This window comes from Ursus maritimus, unplaced genomic scaffold (genome assembly GCF_017311325.1).
Source record: "Ursus maritimus isolate PB19 unplaced genomic scaffold, ASM1731132v1 scaffold_2, whole genome shotgun sequence".
NCBI classification, from domain to species: Eukaryota; Metazoa; Chordata; class Mammalia; order Carnivora; family Ursidae; genus Ursus; species Ursus maritimus.
The window spans coordinates 36,420,114-36,433,725 of record NW_024424452.1 but is presented as its reverse complement, the minus strand read 5'-3'; the positions used below and the strand labels follow the sequence as shown (position 1 = coordinate 36,433,725).

At 51.3% G+C, this 13,612-nt stretch overlaps 4 non-coding genes across 4 annotated transcripts; 2 read left to right on the top strand and 2 right to left on the bottom strand.

Annotated features, from left to right (window-relative positions):
* The first annotated feature begins 694 nt into the window (after positions 1 to 694).
* Positions 695 to 767, top strand: TRNAR-CCU. Its single transcript has one exon. It is a non-coding gene; the product is annotated as a tRNA-Arg (tRNA).
* Positions 768 to 8,942: 8,175 nt separating this feature from the next.
* TRNAK-CUU lies at positions 8,943 to 9,015 on the bottom strand. Its single transcript has one exon. It is a non-coding gene; the product is annotated as a tRNA-Lys (tRNA).
* Positions 9,016 to 10,110: 1,095 nt separating this feature from the next.
* TRNAP-UGG lies at positions 10,111 to 10,182 on the top strand. The gene has a single exon. It is a non-coding gene; the product is annotated as a tRNA-Pro (tRNA).
* Positions 10,183 to 13,351: 3,169 nt separating this feature from the next.
* Positions 13,352 to 13,424, bottom strand: TRNAK-CUU. Its single transcript has one exon. It is a non-coding gene; the product is annotated as a tRNA-Lys (tRNA).
* Between the last annotated feature and the right edge of the window lie 188 nt (positions 13,425 to 13,612).

The window sequence follows — 13,612 nt, the reverse complement described above, 5'->3', positions numbered from 1 at the left end:
TTTTGTGATGCTTCAGCGGTTTGAAGTTCATTAAGGTGAACATTTCGGAGATGGGAAAGAACACCCATCCGCTGGTGGGAAAGCTAACGCTGGGATCTCTGACCGTGAGAATCTCATACTCCACCGACACAGCTAGCCGGAGGAGAGCCATTGCGGAGGGCGCTTGGGACAGAGACCTCAGGCCCCTGGGCTCCGTTGAAAGCCGCGGAGACCTGAACCCAGGTAACACCTCCTGTCTACGGGGCAGTGTAGGGAGGAGGACAAGGACAGGGATGGCACTTTTCCCAGTCGCCGGGCTGGTACCCCTCCTCTCTCCTCTCCCATATTTTGCGTAGCCAATTCCTTCTTGCTAGTAGTTATCACCGGATCCTTATTCTGCTTCAAGGAGAAGGAAAGGGCTCGCCCAGGATTTGATCCCCAGGCTTCTCGCACCCTAAGCGAGGATCACACACGAGTCAAACGAGCTGAGCGACACCTGTGGCCCCAGATCTTTGGGCTCCATCTGCGCGTGCGCGGTCCCTCCGGGGTCGGAGGACGCTCTAGGCCCCGGCCCCGTCGGAGCGCAGGCCGAATGCGGGTGTTGAGGGACCGGAGGGAGTCTGGGATGGAGCGGGGAATCCGTGTGTAACCGGCGGGAACCACGGGGAGGTGACAGAGAGACTGGTTTAGGACCATTGCGAGACGTCCGTTGTCGGCCCCGGTGGCCTAATGGATAAGGCATTGGCCTCCTAAGCCAGGGATTGTGGGTTCGAGTCCCACCCGGGGTACGTGGGGTTAAGTTTTAGACTTCCTCTGAGGAAGAAATGCAATCCCTCCTCCCCAGTGGAGGAAGCCAAGTTAAGGGTTCTTGGAGGCTATCCAGATGTCGTCCTATGCTATTAAATTGGCTGCGACTTAATTTTCTAATAACGGGTGCACGTTTCCAGCTTTCAGAGAGGAATACTTTCTCATCATTCCCATTTTTAAAATAACCACCCATTCTACTTGATGATATAAAGGAATAATTGTTCATTTTTCCAGTATATTAATTTTATTGTGGTTCCATATATTTTTAAAAGTTCTTAAAAGTTCTTTTATAAACAGACCCAATTATTTAAAGATTAAATTATATGACAGCTGTCGTGCTTTAACACAACGGGCTGAGTGCTGACCATGGTTATTAATACGGTATTGTATACTTGCAGGTTGCTTTGAGAGGAGAGCTGAAATGTTCTCACCACACAGAAAAGGTAACTATGCGAAGGCTGGATGTGTTAACCTGACTGTAGCAAATATTTCACAAATGTATATGTGTATCAAATCAACACATTGTGCACCTTAAATATATATCATTTTTATTTGTCAATTATCTCTCAACAAAGCTAGGGAAAATATAATGGGTTGGTTGGAGGTGTAGATAAAACAAGGTTATCTGTCAGTTGATAATGGCTTAAGCTGGGGGACATGAGGACACATTAAACTATTTCTCTGCTTTCGTGCATGTTTGAAGTAGTCCGTAATAAAGTTTTCTTTCTTTTTTTAATCCATGCAATCCCTGTCTTCATCCTGGAGGTAAAAATCTCCCAGACTGCCGGGCATGGTGTAGAGAACAATCAGAAACCTTCTATACCACATGCCCAAAGCAGGGAAGACCACTGGAGCTTTGTCATATACACATATAAAAATACAGTTCTCTTTTGCCTTTAAAAACCATGAATGAGACTCTTCTGTTCCTCCAGCTCTGGCCTTACTGCTCCCGCTTTCCCAAATACCTGGAACCCCATTATTCCCACTGGAATCAACAACGTCATCTCAATGCAGTGTCTCCCACCATTGTGGGCTACCTGAAGGGAATGGGGACCACAGAACGATCCGGGGATGCTGGTGCTTCCCTGGCCAATGTTGCTCAATGCCTCATTGAAAGGGAAGTCCTCTGGGCGCTGTCAGTGGATGGCGGGTGTTCACATCATGTGTGAAAGATCCACTCCAGCATCCCCATCTAAGTCTTTGGCTTTCTTTCTCTACTCGATGCCAGGGACGTTCTCACATCTCCATCTCATTAAACATAGGGTACCACTGAGTTCAATGCTCAGCCAACCAACCAAGACACTTGGCAGACCCACATTCAGCGGCACAAAATAACATCTGAAATACAGGCTTTCCGGGAAGTGCTCCCGGGTTGATAAATTCACCAGATGCAAAAGCATATCTCAGCCTCCTCACTCCAACAGCCTCAGGTTCATTCCCACATGTGTTTCCTGGGTCTCTGCCGGCATAAATGAGCCCCACTTGCAGTTCTGTAGGTGAGTAAGCTATTTCCTCCCAGGTCAGCCTTTGTACTCACTGCCCGCAGCGTGCTGATCTGGCTGTAGTCATGGGGCCAGTGCTAACGAGGGTAGATGGTGTGGTCTTTGTGGAGCACTGGCATCCCCTTGAAGACAAGCGCTCCAGGTGAGATTAGTATAGGACATTCAAACACGGGAAGGCTCCTCTTCGCAGATACCAGCCTGATTTTGCTGGCAAGGAAGCTCCGAGTGACGCAGGGATTCGAGATTCTCAACTTTGTCTGAGCCCACCCAGAGGTCTCTATGTCTTTGGACCCACTCCTTCATAATCAATGCCATTTCTTTCACATGAGAGATTTCCTGAGGCTGTGAACTCAACTTCCAATGTCATTCCACGACATGCATCATTCGGTGATGGGTTTGATCTTTAGCGATATCAGCCCTGTAGCTCTAAGGTTATTTTATGGTGGCCATGAAATGTCTCTGTGCCTCTGAACATGACTCAGGCTGAAAGTTCAAAGGCCCAGTCTTGCATTTCCTTTTGGTGAGCAAACCAGTGCCCCCAGAAGAATCCCTTCCAGGCCACAATCCTCATAATCACCTTTACTGCCATGGCAGTCAAGGGCAGCAGCCACGTGGTCCTGCTGGGCACTGCTTCATCATAATCAGCCAGGTTGATGCGAGGCTTGATCATGATGTCACCGTGTGCTGTCAATGACCCGCGTCCCGTTTCCCATTGGCAAGGACCTCGGCTGTGTTCAAGCCCAAACCCACCACCAAGTCAAGGTCCAGGCAGCAGTCAGAAAACCCATCCGTGGGTGTTGGGGGAAGTGGGGAAGGTTGGTCAAAGGGTACAAACTTTCAGTTTTAAGATGAATGAGTTGCAGGCACCTAACCTACAGTAAGGCGATGATAGTCATACTGTCTCGTGTGCTTGAAATTCGCTAAGGGAGTAGATCTGAAGTAACCATGTGAGGTAATGGATGTGTTAATCAGCTTGATTGTGGGAATCAGTTCACAATGTATATGGATATCAAATCACCACGTCGAACACCGTCAATATGTATGGTTTTTATTTGTCAATGATAGCTCAGTAAACCTGGGGCAGAAAAGAAAACCCATCCCTTATTTTAACAGACTACTGAAAGAACAAGGATTAACTAGGTAGAAAGAGTGGCTAGTGAGGCAGTGGGGGCGGCGGAAAACGGCTGCCAGCTACAGGGCTGGGGGACCAAGGGGAGAGCTTGTGGTTATTAAAAGTCAGAAGCATGGAGAGGGCCTCCGGGAGCTTGAGAGCAGATCTCGGAAGAAGAGTGCCACTCAGCTAGCCTGGGTGGCTCTGAGTTCCGAGGAGGGTCCCACAGCAGGCAGCTTGCGCCGGAGCCTCTCAGGAGCCGCAATGAAATGGATTCTGTGAGTGTTGGGAAATTTCGAACTGGATTCCATTGCTATTCCTGGAGTGAACTGTTGCTGCATGGGTAAGGGGGGCGGGCAGCGTGGCGGGAACAGAAAACAGGAAGCAGTGAGTCCATTCCTCCTCCTCCAGCTGCTCAGTCTGTGCCTCCTGGCAGCAAAACCTAACACAGGCCAGCTGGCAAAGCAGAGGATCACCTGGTAGGGTCTAGAAGGGAGAGCCTGCTGAGTCCCTTCATGCATCGATTACACAGAAATCCTTGCCTCAGGCTTGTTCCTGGGAACGTTGTCCTTCAACAGCTGGAACCAGACTCTCAGAATGAGATTCTGAAGTTGGATCACCTGCCGGCTGTCTGGCAGGGAAGGCCACACCCCCCGCGGTGGGGGGAGTTTTGAAAAACGCTGGTGTGCCAGAGCGGTGCAAACATTCAGACCTTCGTCCGGGTTGAACTGGGATAGACCGGAGGAGTTGGGAAATGAGCTGCCCTTGTCCCATGTCTCTGGGCACCTCAGGGACACAGCGGGAAAGTTCTGGTAAGGACTGTGGGATGATGTGGCTGCTGGTGAGTATCTTTTTTTTTTTTTTAAGTTTTTATTTTAATTCCACTTAGTTAACACAGTGTTATATTAGTTTCAGGTGTACAATATAGTGATTCGACACTTGCATACACCACTGGGTCTCATCACAGGTGCACGTCTTCATTCCCATCACCTATTTCACCCCCGCCCCCACTTCTCCAGTAACCATCAGTTTGTTCTCTATAGTTAAGAGGCTGCTTCTTGATTTGTCTCTCTCCTATCCTTTCCTTTTGCTTGTTTGTTTTGTTTCTTAAATTCCACATGTGAGTGAACTCATGTGGTATTTGTCTTTCTCTGACTGGCTTATCGTGCTTGGTGTTATACTGTCTAGCTCCATCTGTGTTGTTGCAAATGGCAAGATTGCATTCTTTTTCATGGCTGAGTAATATTCCGCATATACATATATACCACATCTTCTTTATCTTCATCAGTCAATGGACACTTGGGCTGCTTCCATAATCTGGCTGTTGTAGATAATGCTGGTATAAACAACCAGGTGCGTGTATCCCTTTGAATTAGTGTTCTTGTAGTCGCAAATACTCAGTAGTGTAATTGTGGGGTCATAAGGTGGTTATTTTTAGCTTTTTGAGAAACGTCCATCCTGTTGTCCACAGTGGCTGCACCAGTTTGCATTCCCACCAACAGTGCATGAGGGTTCCTTTTTCTCTGCATCCTTGCCAACACCTGCCGTTTCTTGTGTTGTTGATTTTAGCCATTCTGACAGGTGTGAGATGATACCACATTGTAGTTTTGATTTGCATTTCCCTGATGATGAGTATCTTTTCATGTCTGTTGGCTATCTGGATGTCTTCTTTGGAGAAATGTCTGTTCGTGCCTATTTTTTATTTTATTTTTTAAGTTTTTAAAATATTTTATTTCTTAAGTAATCGCTACACCCAAGTGGGGCTCGAACTCACAACCCTGAGATCAAGAGTCACCTGCTCCACTGACTGAGCCAGTCGGGGGGCCCTGTGATCAGTTTTTAATTGGATTATGCCTTTTTTGGGACGTTGAGTTTAATAAGTTCTTCATATATTTTGGATGCTAACCCTTTGTCAAATACGTCATTTGCAAATATCTTCTCCCATTCCATACGTTGCCTTTTAGTTTTGTTTCCTTCACTGTGCAGAAGTTTTTACTTTGATGCAGTCTCAATAGTTCATTTTTGCTTTTGTTTCCCTTGCCTCTGGAGACATTGCTAGAAAGATGTTGCTATGGGTGACGTCAAGGAAATTACTTCCTATGTTCTCCTCTAGGATTTTTATGGCTTCAGGTCTCACATGTAGGTCTGTAATAATTTTAAAATAAATACAATAAAATAAATTTATTTTTGTGTATGGTGTAAGAAAGTGGTCCAGTTTTCCAAGCAGTTGGTTGAAGAGATGGTCTTTTTTCCATTGGATATTCTTTCCTGCTGTGTCAAAGATTAATTGACTATATAATTGTGGGTTTATGTGGGGCACCTGGCTGGCTCAGTCAGCAGAGCATGTAACTCTCGATCTTGGAATCACGAGTTTGAGCCCCTCCTTGGGGGTAGAGAGTGCTTAAATAAATAAACATTTTAATTGTGGATTTGTTTCTGGGTTTTCTATTCTGTTCCCTGATCTGTGTGTCTGTTTTTGTGCCTGTACCATATTGTTCTGGTCACTACAACTTTGTCATATAATTGAAGTCTGGGATTGTGCTGCCTCCAGCTTTGCTTTTCTTTTTCAAGATTGCTTCAGCAAGGGGTGTCTGGGTGGCTCAGCTGCTTAAGCATCTGACTTGATTTTTGGCTCAGGTCAAGCTCCACGTTGGGTTCCGTGCTCGCTCATTGTGGGGTCTCCTTGAGATTCTCTCTCTCCCTCTCCTTCTGCCCCTCCTCCCTGCTTGTGCACTCTCTCTAAATGAATAAATAAAATCTTAAAAAAAAAAAAAAAGGTTGCTCTGGCTATTCGGAGTCTTTTATGATTCCATACAAATTTTAGGATTCTTTGTTCTAGTTCTGTGAAAATGCTGTTGGTATTTTGATAAGGGGTTGCGTTAAATGTGTAGATTGCTTTGGGCAGTGCAGACATTTTAACAATATTCGTTCTTCTAATCCATGAGCATGGAATGCCTTTCCGTTTCTTTACGTAGTCTTCGGTTTCTTTCTTCAGTGTTTTCTAGTTTCCAGAGTAGGGTCTTTCACCTCCTTGGTTAGGCTGTTGTCGAGCATCTTTAACGCACTGAGACCAAAAAATAGCTTGCTTGTGCCGACGAGTCACCAATTCACAGCACTCCGGCAGCCCTGAAAGCAGCCCACGCATCCTTCAGCTGAAGGCTGGGCTTGGGGCCTCAGAGTAAAAATAGCAGATGTTGAGAAAAAGTTGAATTCTCACCCTCGGCAGATCTCTTATGCCCACGTCAGGGTGCCGAGAGGGAAGAAGTGGGACCCGGAGACTTGGAATGGGGTGAGCTGGGGCGATGTATGGAGACCCGGGAACCCTCTGGGCCTGCAGATGTGGCCCAGGCCTCCACCCCGCTCGCTGGAAAGACCCTCAGATGAGGCAGATACTTAGGAGACAGTTTTCATCTCTTCAGGATTCTACTCCTCCTCCAGGCCACCCGGCTGAATACCGGGGTTCCATCTCAACCGAGAAAGCGCGGCCCTGCTCTGAAGGAGGGGACCTCGAAACTGAGCGCCGTAGCACCTGGGTGACAAGTCAGCAGTGACGCGTGCTGGATCAGGGTGGAGAGGATAAAGAGCTGGAAAGGGAAAGATCATGCGTATGGGACTCTTCCTTGACACAGGCCTTAACACCCTGGCAAGGGTCCGTCCACTCGGTGAAAACGCACAGCTGGCACGGCTTCATGAAATGAAGTTCTTCAAGAACTGTGGAGAAAGGAATCAGAAGGGACAGAGACACAGGCATGCTAGAGTGGTCCTACGTCAGGGCAAAGACCCGCCATTGACTGTGTATCTGGGCAGCGCCTGGAGGAAATAACGCACGCGCCCTGGAGGGGAGGCGCCGGCATCTTTGAGAAGCTTGGGAGTGACTGTTCTCTGGTCGGGCGGGAACTGTGACGTGTCCGAAGTAGCAGGTAAGCTTGTGTACCTTGCATCCCCTATTATTAAGAAAGAAGCCTAGCACTTGGTAGGACCCCATAATGGTTAATTTGTATCCACTAGGCCAGGCTATGGGGCCTAGGTGTTTGGTCCAACAGGAGTCTAGAAGTTGCTGTAAAGGTATTTTTTTCTAGATGCAATTAACATTTAAATCAGTAGACTTGAGTGAAGCAGATTCCCTTCCACAATGTGGGTGGGCCTCATCCAATCATTTGAAGGTCTCAGGAGCAAAGACTGCTCCCCCAAGAGGAAGGAATGCTACCTCAGGGAACTTCCTACTCAAGACGGCAGTATCTGCTTTTGCTGGAATTTCCAGGGGCCATCCTGTGAGCCAATTCTTTAAAATCAATCCAAGTGTCTGTCTCTTCTGTCTTTCTATGTTCTGTTTTCCCAGAGAACTCTGATAAATAGTCTCTCTTCCTCTCTCTTTTTAAAGATTTATTTTTTTATTCGAGAGTAAGAGAGCGAGAGAGCAGAGCGAGCAGTGGGGAGGGGCCAAAGGAGAGGGAGATTCCCAAGGGGATTCCGCACTAAGCACAGAGCCTGACCCGGGCTTCCCTCTCAGAACCCTGAGATCCCTACCTAAGCTGAAACCAAGAGTCAGTCGCTTAACTGAGTGAGCCACCTAGGCGCCCCAAATACAGTCTCTTTTGGATGGGTAGGGTGTCCTGGCCCAGCCACCAAGAGGTACCCAGCAGGTGCCTCCTCACTCCCTAGCCCACTCCCCACCCCCATGGAAGGGCGGGTTTCCTGGCACGGAGCCAGGACATAGAGAGGCTGCATGCTGAAGCAGCAGAGGCCCCCCGGAGGAATGGACCCCTGGAAACCCAGATTACCCAGACAACCTGACATCCTGACTCACGGATGCTGAGCCTCGGGATCCCGGTCACTACATTCGGGCTCTCCTACCCTTTCACAAAAAGGAACCCACAGTTCCCTCTCTGCTTGCTTCTCAACGAGTGGACACACTAACTTGTACTCAGGGCACCCCACGATTTCTGATTTTCTTCCTACTTTAGAAAGGGGAGAGGAGATCGGACAGGGCTGCACCACCGCTTCTCTGTCCCACCAGGGAGGGAAGCCTGGGCGGGGGCACAGTATTGGAGAAGGCGAGGGTCTGGGAGCGGGAGCACCCTCTGATACAGATGGGACCCCAAGTAGGTCCCCAGTCAGGGCCAGAGTAAATGAGGTTCCACCTCTGTTGGAGCTCTCCTCCAGCCCGTAGAGCTGAGACTTAACTGCATAAGGAGTGGGTTTGAGTCCTTAGTTGGGCGATATTCTTGGATTGGCCTGGTTAGCCCCTGCCCAGATCTTGCCAACTTCAAGGAAATTCCTAGAAGGGGAACTCCTCGGAGAGGCGTCCCACCTCTGTGTCACTGTACCTGGAACTTTTGCATAAATTTCAACTTTTTAAAATTACAAAGTATATATAATAGAATGTAAGAGAGGGAAGCCTTTGCCTCGGTGAGGTTGAGGTTGGCTCTCAGCGTCCTGGCCGCCCTGGACTGGGTACAGATTTCCCCTTAGTAACAGAGTTAGTTGTAATTTATGCAGACCCGGTCACCGGTTTAGCTGTAAGCTCGTCTGGACAAAAGCCACGCCCAACGTGGGGCTCGAACCCACGACCCTGAGATTAAGAGTCTCATGCTCTACCGACTGAGCTAGCCGGGCAGGTGTGGGACGGTGCCACGGCTCAGGCTGACTGCGGCACTCAGGAACTTTGCTGTCCTGGGACTGGTAAGGACAGGTCCTGCGTCCTGTGCGCACTGCCTTCTGGGCACTGCGACGCTGAATTTGCGGTCCTTTCCTCAAGGAGTGAGGGGGCGGCCAGGCCACTGTCTATTGTCCTGTCGTGTCCGTGGGTCTGTGTGGCCCAGCAGCTCAGGGGAGCCGGAAAGTCTGGGGCGAGGGCATGGGCTGTCACTGGAGCTGGTCAGTGAGGAATGCGGTGTGATCCTCGCTTAGGGTGTGAGAAGTGTCAGGTTCCATTCAGGGAGGATCGCTCACTTTCAAGTTGTCCCCCCTTTTTAGTGAGCAGCAAGAAGCGAATCAGGAAGACTCCAGGGCCTTGCCATGGGGACTAGCCGGAAAAGCCTCCTCCCTCCCCAGGTGGGAGCTGGACCCCCTATTAGCGCAAGAGGAAAGAGAAGTTGGGGGCGTAAAAGTTTGGAGAGTTTGTGCAGCTGCGCATTTGGGAAGAAGAATCCCAGTTCTGACCCCTGCCTCGGGGTTCCACAGTTGCGAGGGGCTTCTGGGGCCAAGCCCAGGTCACGGCGGGGCTCGACTGAGGGCAGGAGCCCCGGGGTCCTTTCCCGAGTGGAGCTTCGGCCGGGCTGGCTGGTTGGGAGACAGCAGAGCCTCCTTCTTAGGGTCCTGGACTTGTGTCCTACGCTGGGTGAAATTTCTGGGCTGGGGCCCCCATGAGAGACCTCCCTGGTCACCCAGGCCACACAGACTCCCTCCGCGGGATCACCTGCTGCCTCCTCTGGTTGCTGGGAGCTGGGTGGCCCTCGCCAGGGGCGGGGCCATCGTGCTCTGGAGGAGTGGGGTGCGGAGGGGGACCCTGAAGGTCTGGGGCCAGGCGGGCCATCGCTCTCTCTCCTGCCAGGTCGTGGCTGCACTGCACCCCCTCCCCTTCTGGAATCGAAACCGAAACTTCCCCCGTGCACCTTCCTGAGGGATCAGGAAGCCAGGACTCATGGGACGGGAGTGCCGAGCCAAGGGCACGGCCTCCAAGGACAAATGTCAGCAGTGCTGCCCGAGGGCGGCTCGTTGGTCTAGGGGTATGATTCTCGCTTTGGGTGCGAGAGGTCCCGGGTTCAAATCCCGGACGAGCCCAGCTTTTAGAACAGTGCCTGAGGTCCTGGGCCAGAGGAAACTTGGTCCCCCACTTGGTCCCCCACGCGCAGTCTGCCTCTCGGAGAGCAGGAGACCTGGTCTGTGTGCCTGTGTGCACACCAGCTAGTCCCAGCCTGCGGGGTGACAACCCAACTTTCTCTGGGCACCTTTTTTTTTTTTTTTTTTTTTTGCTTTGGGGTGTGTAAGGTCGTTTGCAAACTTCTTTTCCCTTCTTGAGGGGCTACCAGAAGGACCTTCCACAGACAAGGGAAGGAAGGAAACCACAGTGGAAATTGGGCATGGGGAGGAACTAGGCCTCAGCTTTGGGGCCATGAAGGGCACAGGGCCCCCACAGGCGCCCCAGCCACACTGGAATAAGGGCAGTATTTCAAGAGGTTTTATTACTACTCAGGTATGGTGAGCCCAACCCATGCAGCCATTGAAAAGATGGCTTGTGACTCACAGCTCTCAAGCAGAGGGATGAGCCTGGCCCCAGGGTGGAGGGGTGGATAGGGGTGGGGGTCGGAATGGCACAGGGGAGGCACTGGGTGGTCTGGAAGCAGAGAAAGCTCCGAGAAAGTGCTGTTCAGAGCCTTTCTTGTGGTTTCTATGAAGGTGAGACAGGTGAGGCAGAGTGAACAGGTTTAGACCGGTCAGTCTGAACTAACTTCAGCTGCTTCTAGAACAGAACTCTGTCCCTAGTTGTCTGTTTCCTGGCCTTGGGGTGATCCTGGCAGGTGGATAGTAACCCCAGTGTGCGAGCCTGCTGAAAGAGGTGACTGGGGGCTGTGGACCCTGGAATGGTTAGTTTGCATTTGAAATGCCCTGTTTGCTCTCTAGGAACTGGCCAACCCTGGGAAGGAAAATCTCTCCAGGGTCAGCAAGGCTCTGATGTCGAGGTATCAGAGTACAGAAGATAAAAGACATGGTTAATATGGGCAGGGCCGGAGGCTTTGGTGGACACTTCAGGGGCCCCCAGTCTGGGAAGAGTTTCCTGATCTCAATCCCAGAGTCAAACCCGGCCTCGGAATTACAGCACAGAGCCCAAGCTCCCCGCATGTGCAGAGCAGTTGGCCTCATTTCTGACCCTGGTTTCTTCACCTAAGCCCCAGGGTGGTGCCCCTTTTATGCCTCCTGATTCTGGAGTCCCTGAGGGGAGCAGGTCTGTACAGACCCTCGGGCCCGCTGGGACACCAGGTGAGGCCTCTCCAGACCTGAGGCCTGGTGGAGGTCAACCGGGGTAATCGAGCTCTCTAGCCAGCACTTCTTCTCCTGTGGCCAGAGATCTTTAAGCCTTTCCCATCCCTTAAGGGGAAACCACTACCACCTCCACCAGCAGGATGATTCATCTCCAAAATCCTCTTCCGAATAAGCAGCCTCCCTCCCTTGGGGTCTGCCCCTCACCTTTACACCCAGCCCTGGATTTAGCCTTTTTTTTTTTTTTTTTTTTTTTTTTTTTTTTTTTTTTTTTTTTTTTTTTTTTTTTTTTAGATTTTATTTATTTATTTGAGAGAGAGAGAGCAGGGAGAGGAGCAGAGGGAGAAAGAGGCAAGCAGACTGGCTCCCCACTGAGCAGAGCCTGATGCGGGGCTCGGTTCCAACACTCTGAGAGCACCACCCAAGTGGAAACCACGAGTTGCATGCTCAGCTGACTGAGCCCCCCAGGCGCCCCTTTCCCTGGGTTTAGCTTGAGCTGGGGTTCAGCAGAGGAAGGTCCCTGGGGAGGAGAGCACATTCTTCCTTCTGCTTCATATCCCCAAGGAGCCCACAGTTGGCTTTTTCCAGTCATTTCAAGGCATGAATGGAGTGTCCAGCAGAGCTGAAGTGGGGTCTTGGCCTGTGTGGATGGACCAGAGACAGGCCCAGTGTGCAGCAGACCCAGATCCCAGCTGGACCCGAGTGGCTGGATCAGGTCTGGGCCGCCAGGTGTCCAGGTGCGCTCAGTGGACAAAGAGGCACGTTGATCCCAGTTATGGGCAGTGGCAAGGCAGGGCGTCTCCCCTGAGGGCTACTCAAATTTCTTCATGTCCTACCTCATCCTTTCTTCACATTTGGACACCCACTATCCCTTAAGATCCTTTCCGACTGTGCCTGTGCTGGGATGTGCATCTTGAACTCCAGGAGTTAGGTCCCTGGGCGGAAGTGGGGGTGACGCTCAGGTTAGAGTGGTGGGTCCCTCCAGTGTGTGGCTTAGGAGGGGTGGGGTCCTATGGGAGAGGGTATTCTTGCCCTGGGCGGTGTTGGGATGGGGGGAGGGTGTCCAAACCCTGCTCTCAGCTGCATTCCAGAGCTCAGCCCTTAGCCTGGTGACAGAAGGAGGACCAGGGGGAGCTTTCCCAAGCATTGGCCTCAGTTTTCCACCAGAGGGGAAGAGCAACGGAGCAGTCACCCCCAAAACCCGGACTGGGGACTTGCTGAGTTGGAGTCTTAGTGTGTGGCAATGCTGACCACCCCTCCCCCCATTCTCCTCTTGTCCATAGAGACCGGAATCAAATCCTTCCCAACACCCACAGGAAAGAGGGACGGTCCCCCGATCAGTGAGGCCAGAGCCAGAGGGGATGGCCCGTTGGTCTACGGTTATGATTCTCAATTAGAGTACGAGGCTCACATCCTGGACAAGCCCTCCTTTTGAGAGTGTTTGGCAGTTGTGGTGTTGCATTCACCGGGACATGGGGTCATGCCCACCTAGATTGTCACCCTCACCTAGTCATAGGTCTGGTGCCCCCTGTCCTGGCGGTGTCCCCATGTTGAGTGATGATATGCCCTGGATCCCAGGTACACCCTGACCCCCAACGGGACCACTTAGTCTGGCAGCAGCGTCCTTTAGCCGCGCAGATAAGAGTACTGGCACCTTCCCTTGACCGAACCCAAGAGAAAACTGGGATGGGTGGCTTTTCTGCCCTAGCTAGGTCCAAATCTCTGGCGGACCCCTTTCTAAGGTTACTTTGCTCAAAGAGGAAGTTGAGGTATGCAGCGGCTGGAGAGCCCAGTGTAAAGAGGGCATGTGATTCATCACCTCTGATGGCTTCGGCAAGGGTGTGGTGCACTGTGACAGTGACAGTGACAGGCTGCCCCTCCCCATCCGCCCCGGTGCGTCTAAGAGGTTGTGCCTAAACCAAATAGGCCAGGAACTGCACAGAGATGTGTGCGAACTCTTGGTTCAAAAGGACGCCCAACGTGGGGCTCGAACCCACGACCCTGAGATTAAGAGTCTCATGCTCTACCGACTGAGCTAGCCGGGCAGGTTCTGTGAGAGTCAATTGGCCCCACACAATTCAAAATAGCCGGGCAGATCCGGTCCCGGGGATGGCGGGGACGTGGCCGCCTCTGGAGGCCCTTCCGGGCACCCTGTGTGGGGGAACTGCTTGGAATGGGCCCTTCCGGGCGCGGCGGGGAGCGGGCCCCAATGGCTGGAGGCTAAAGTGCCACC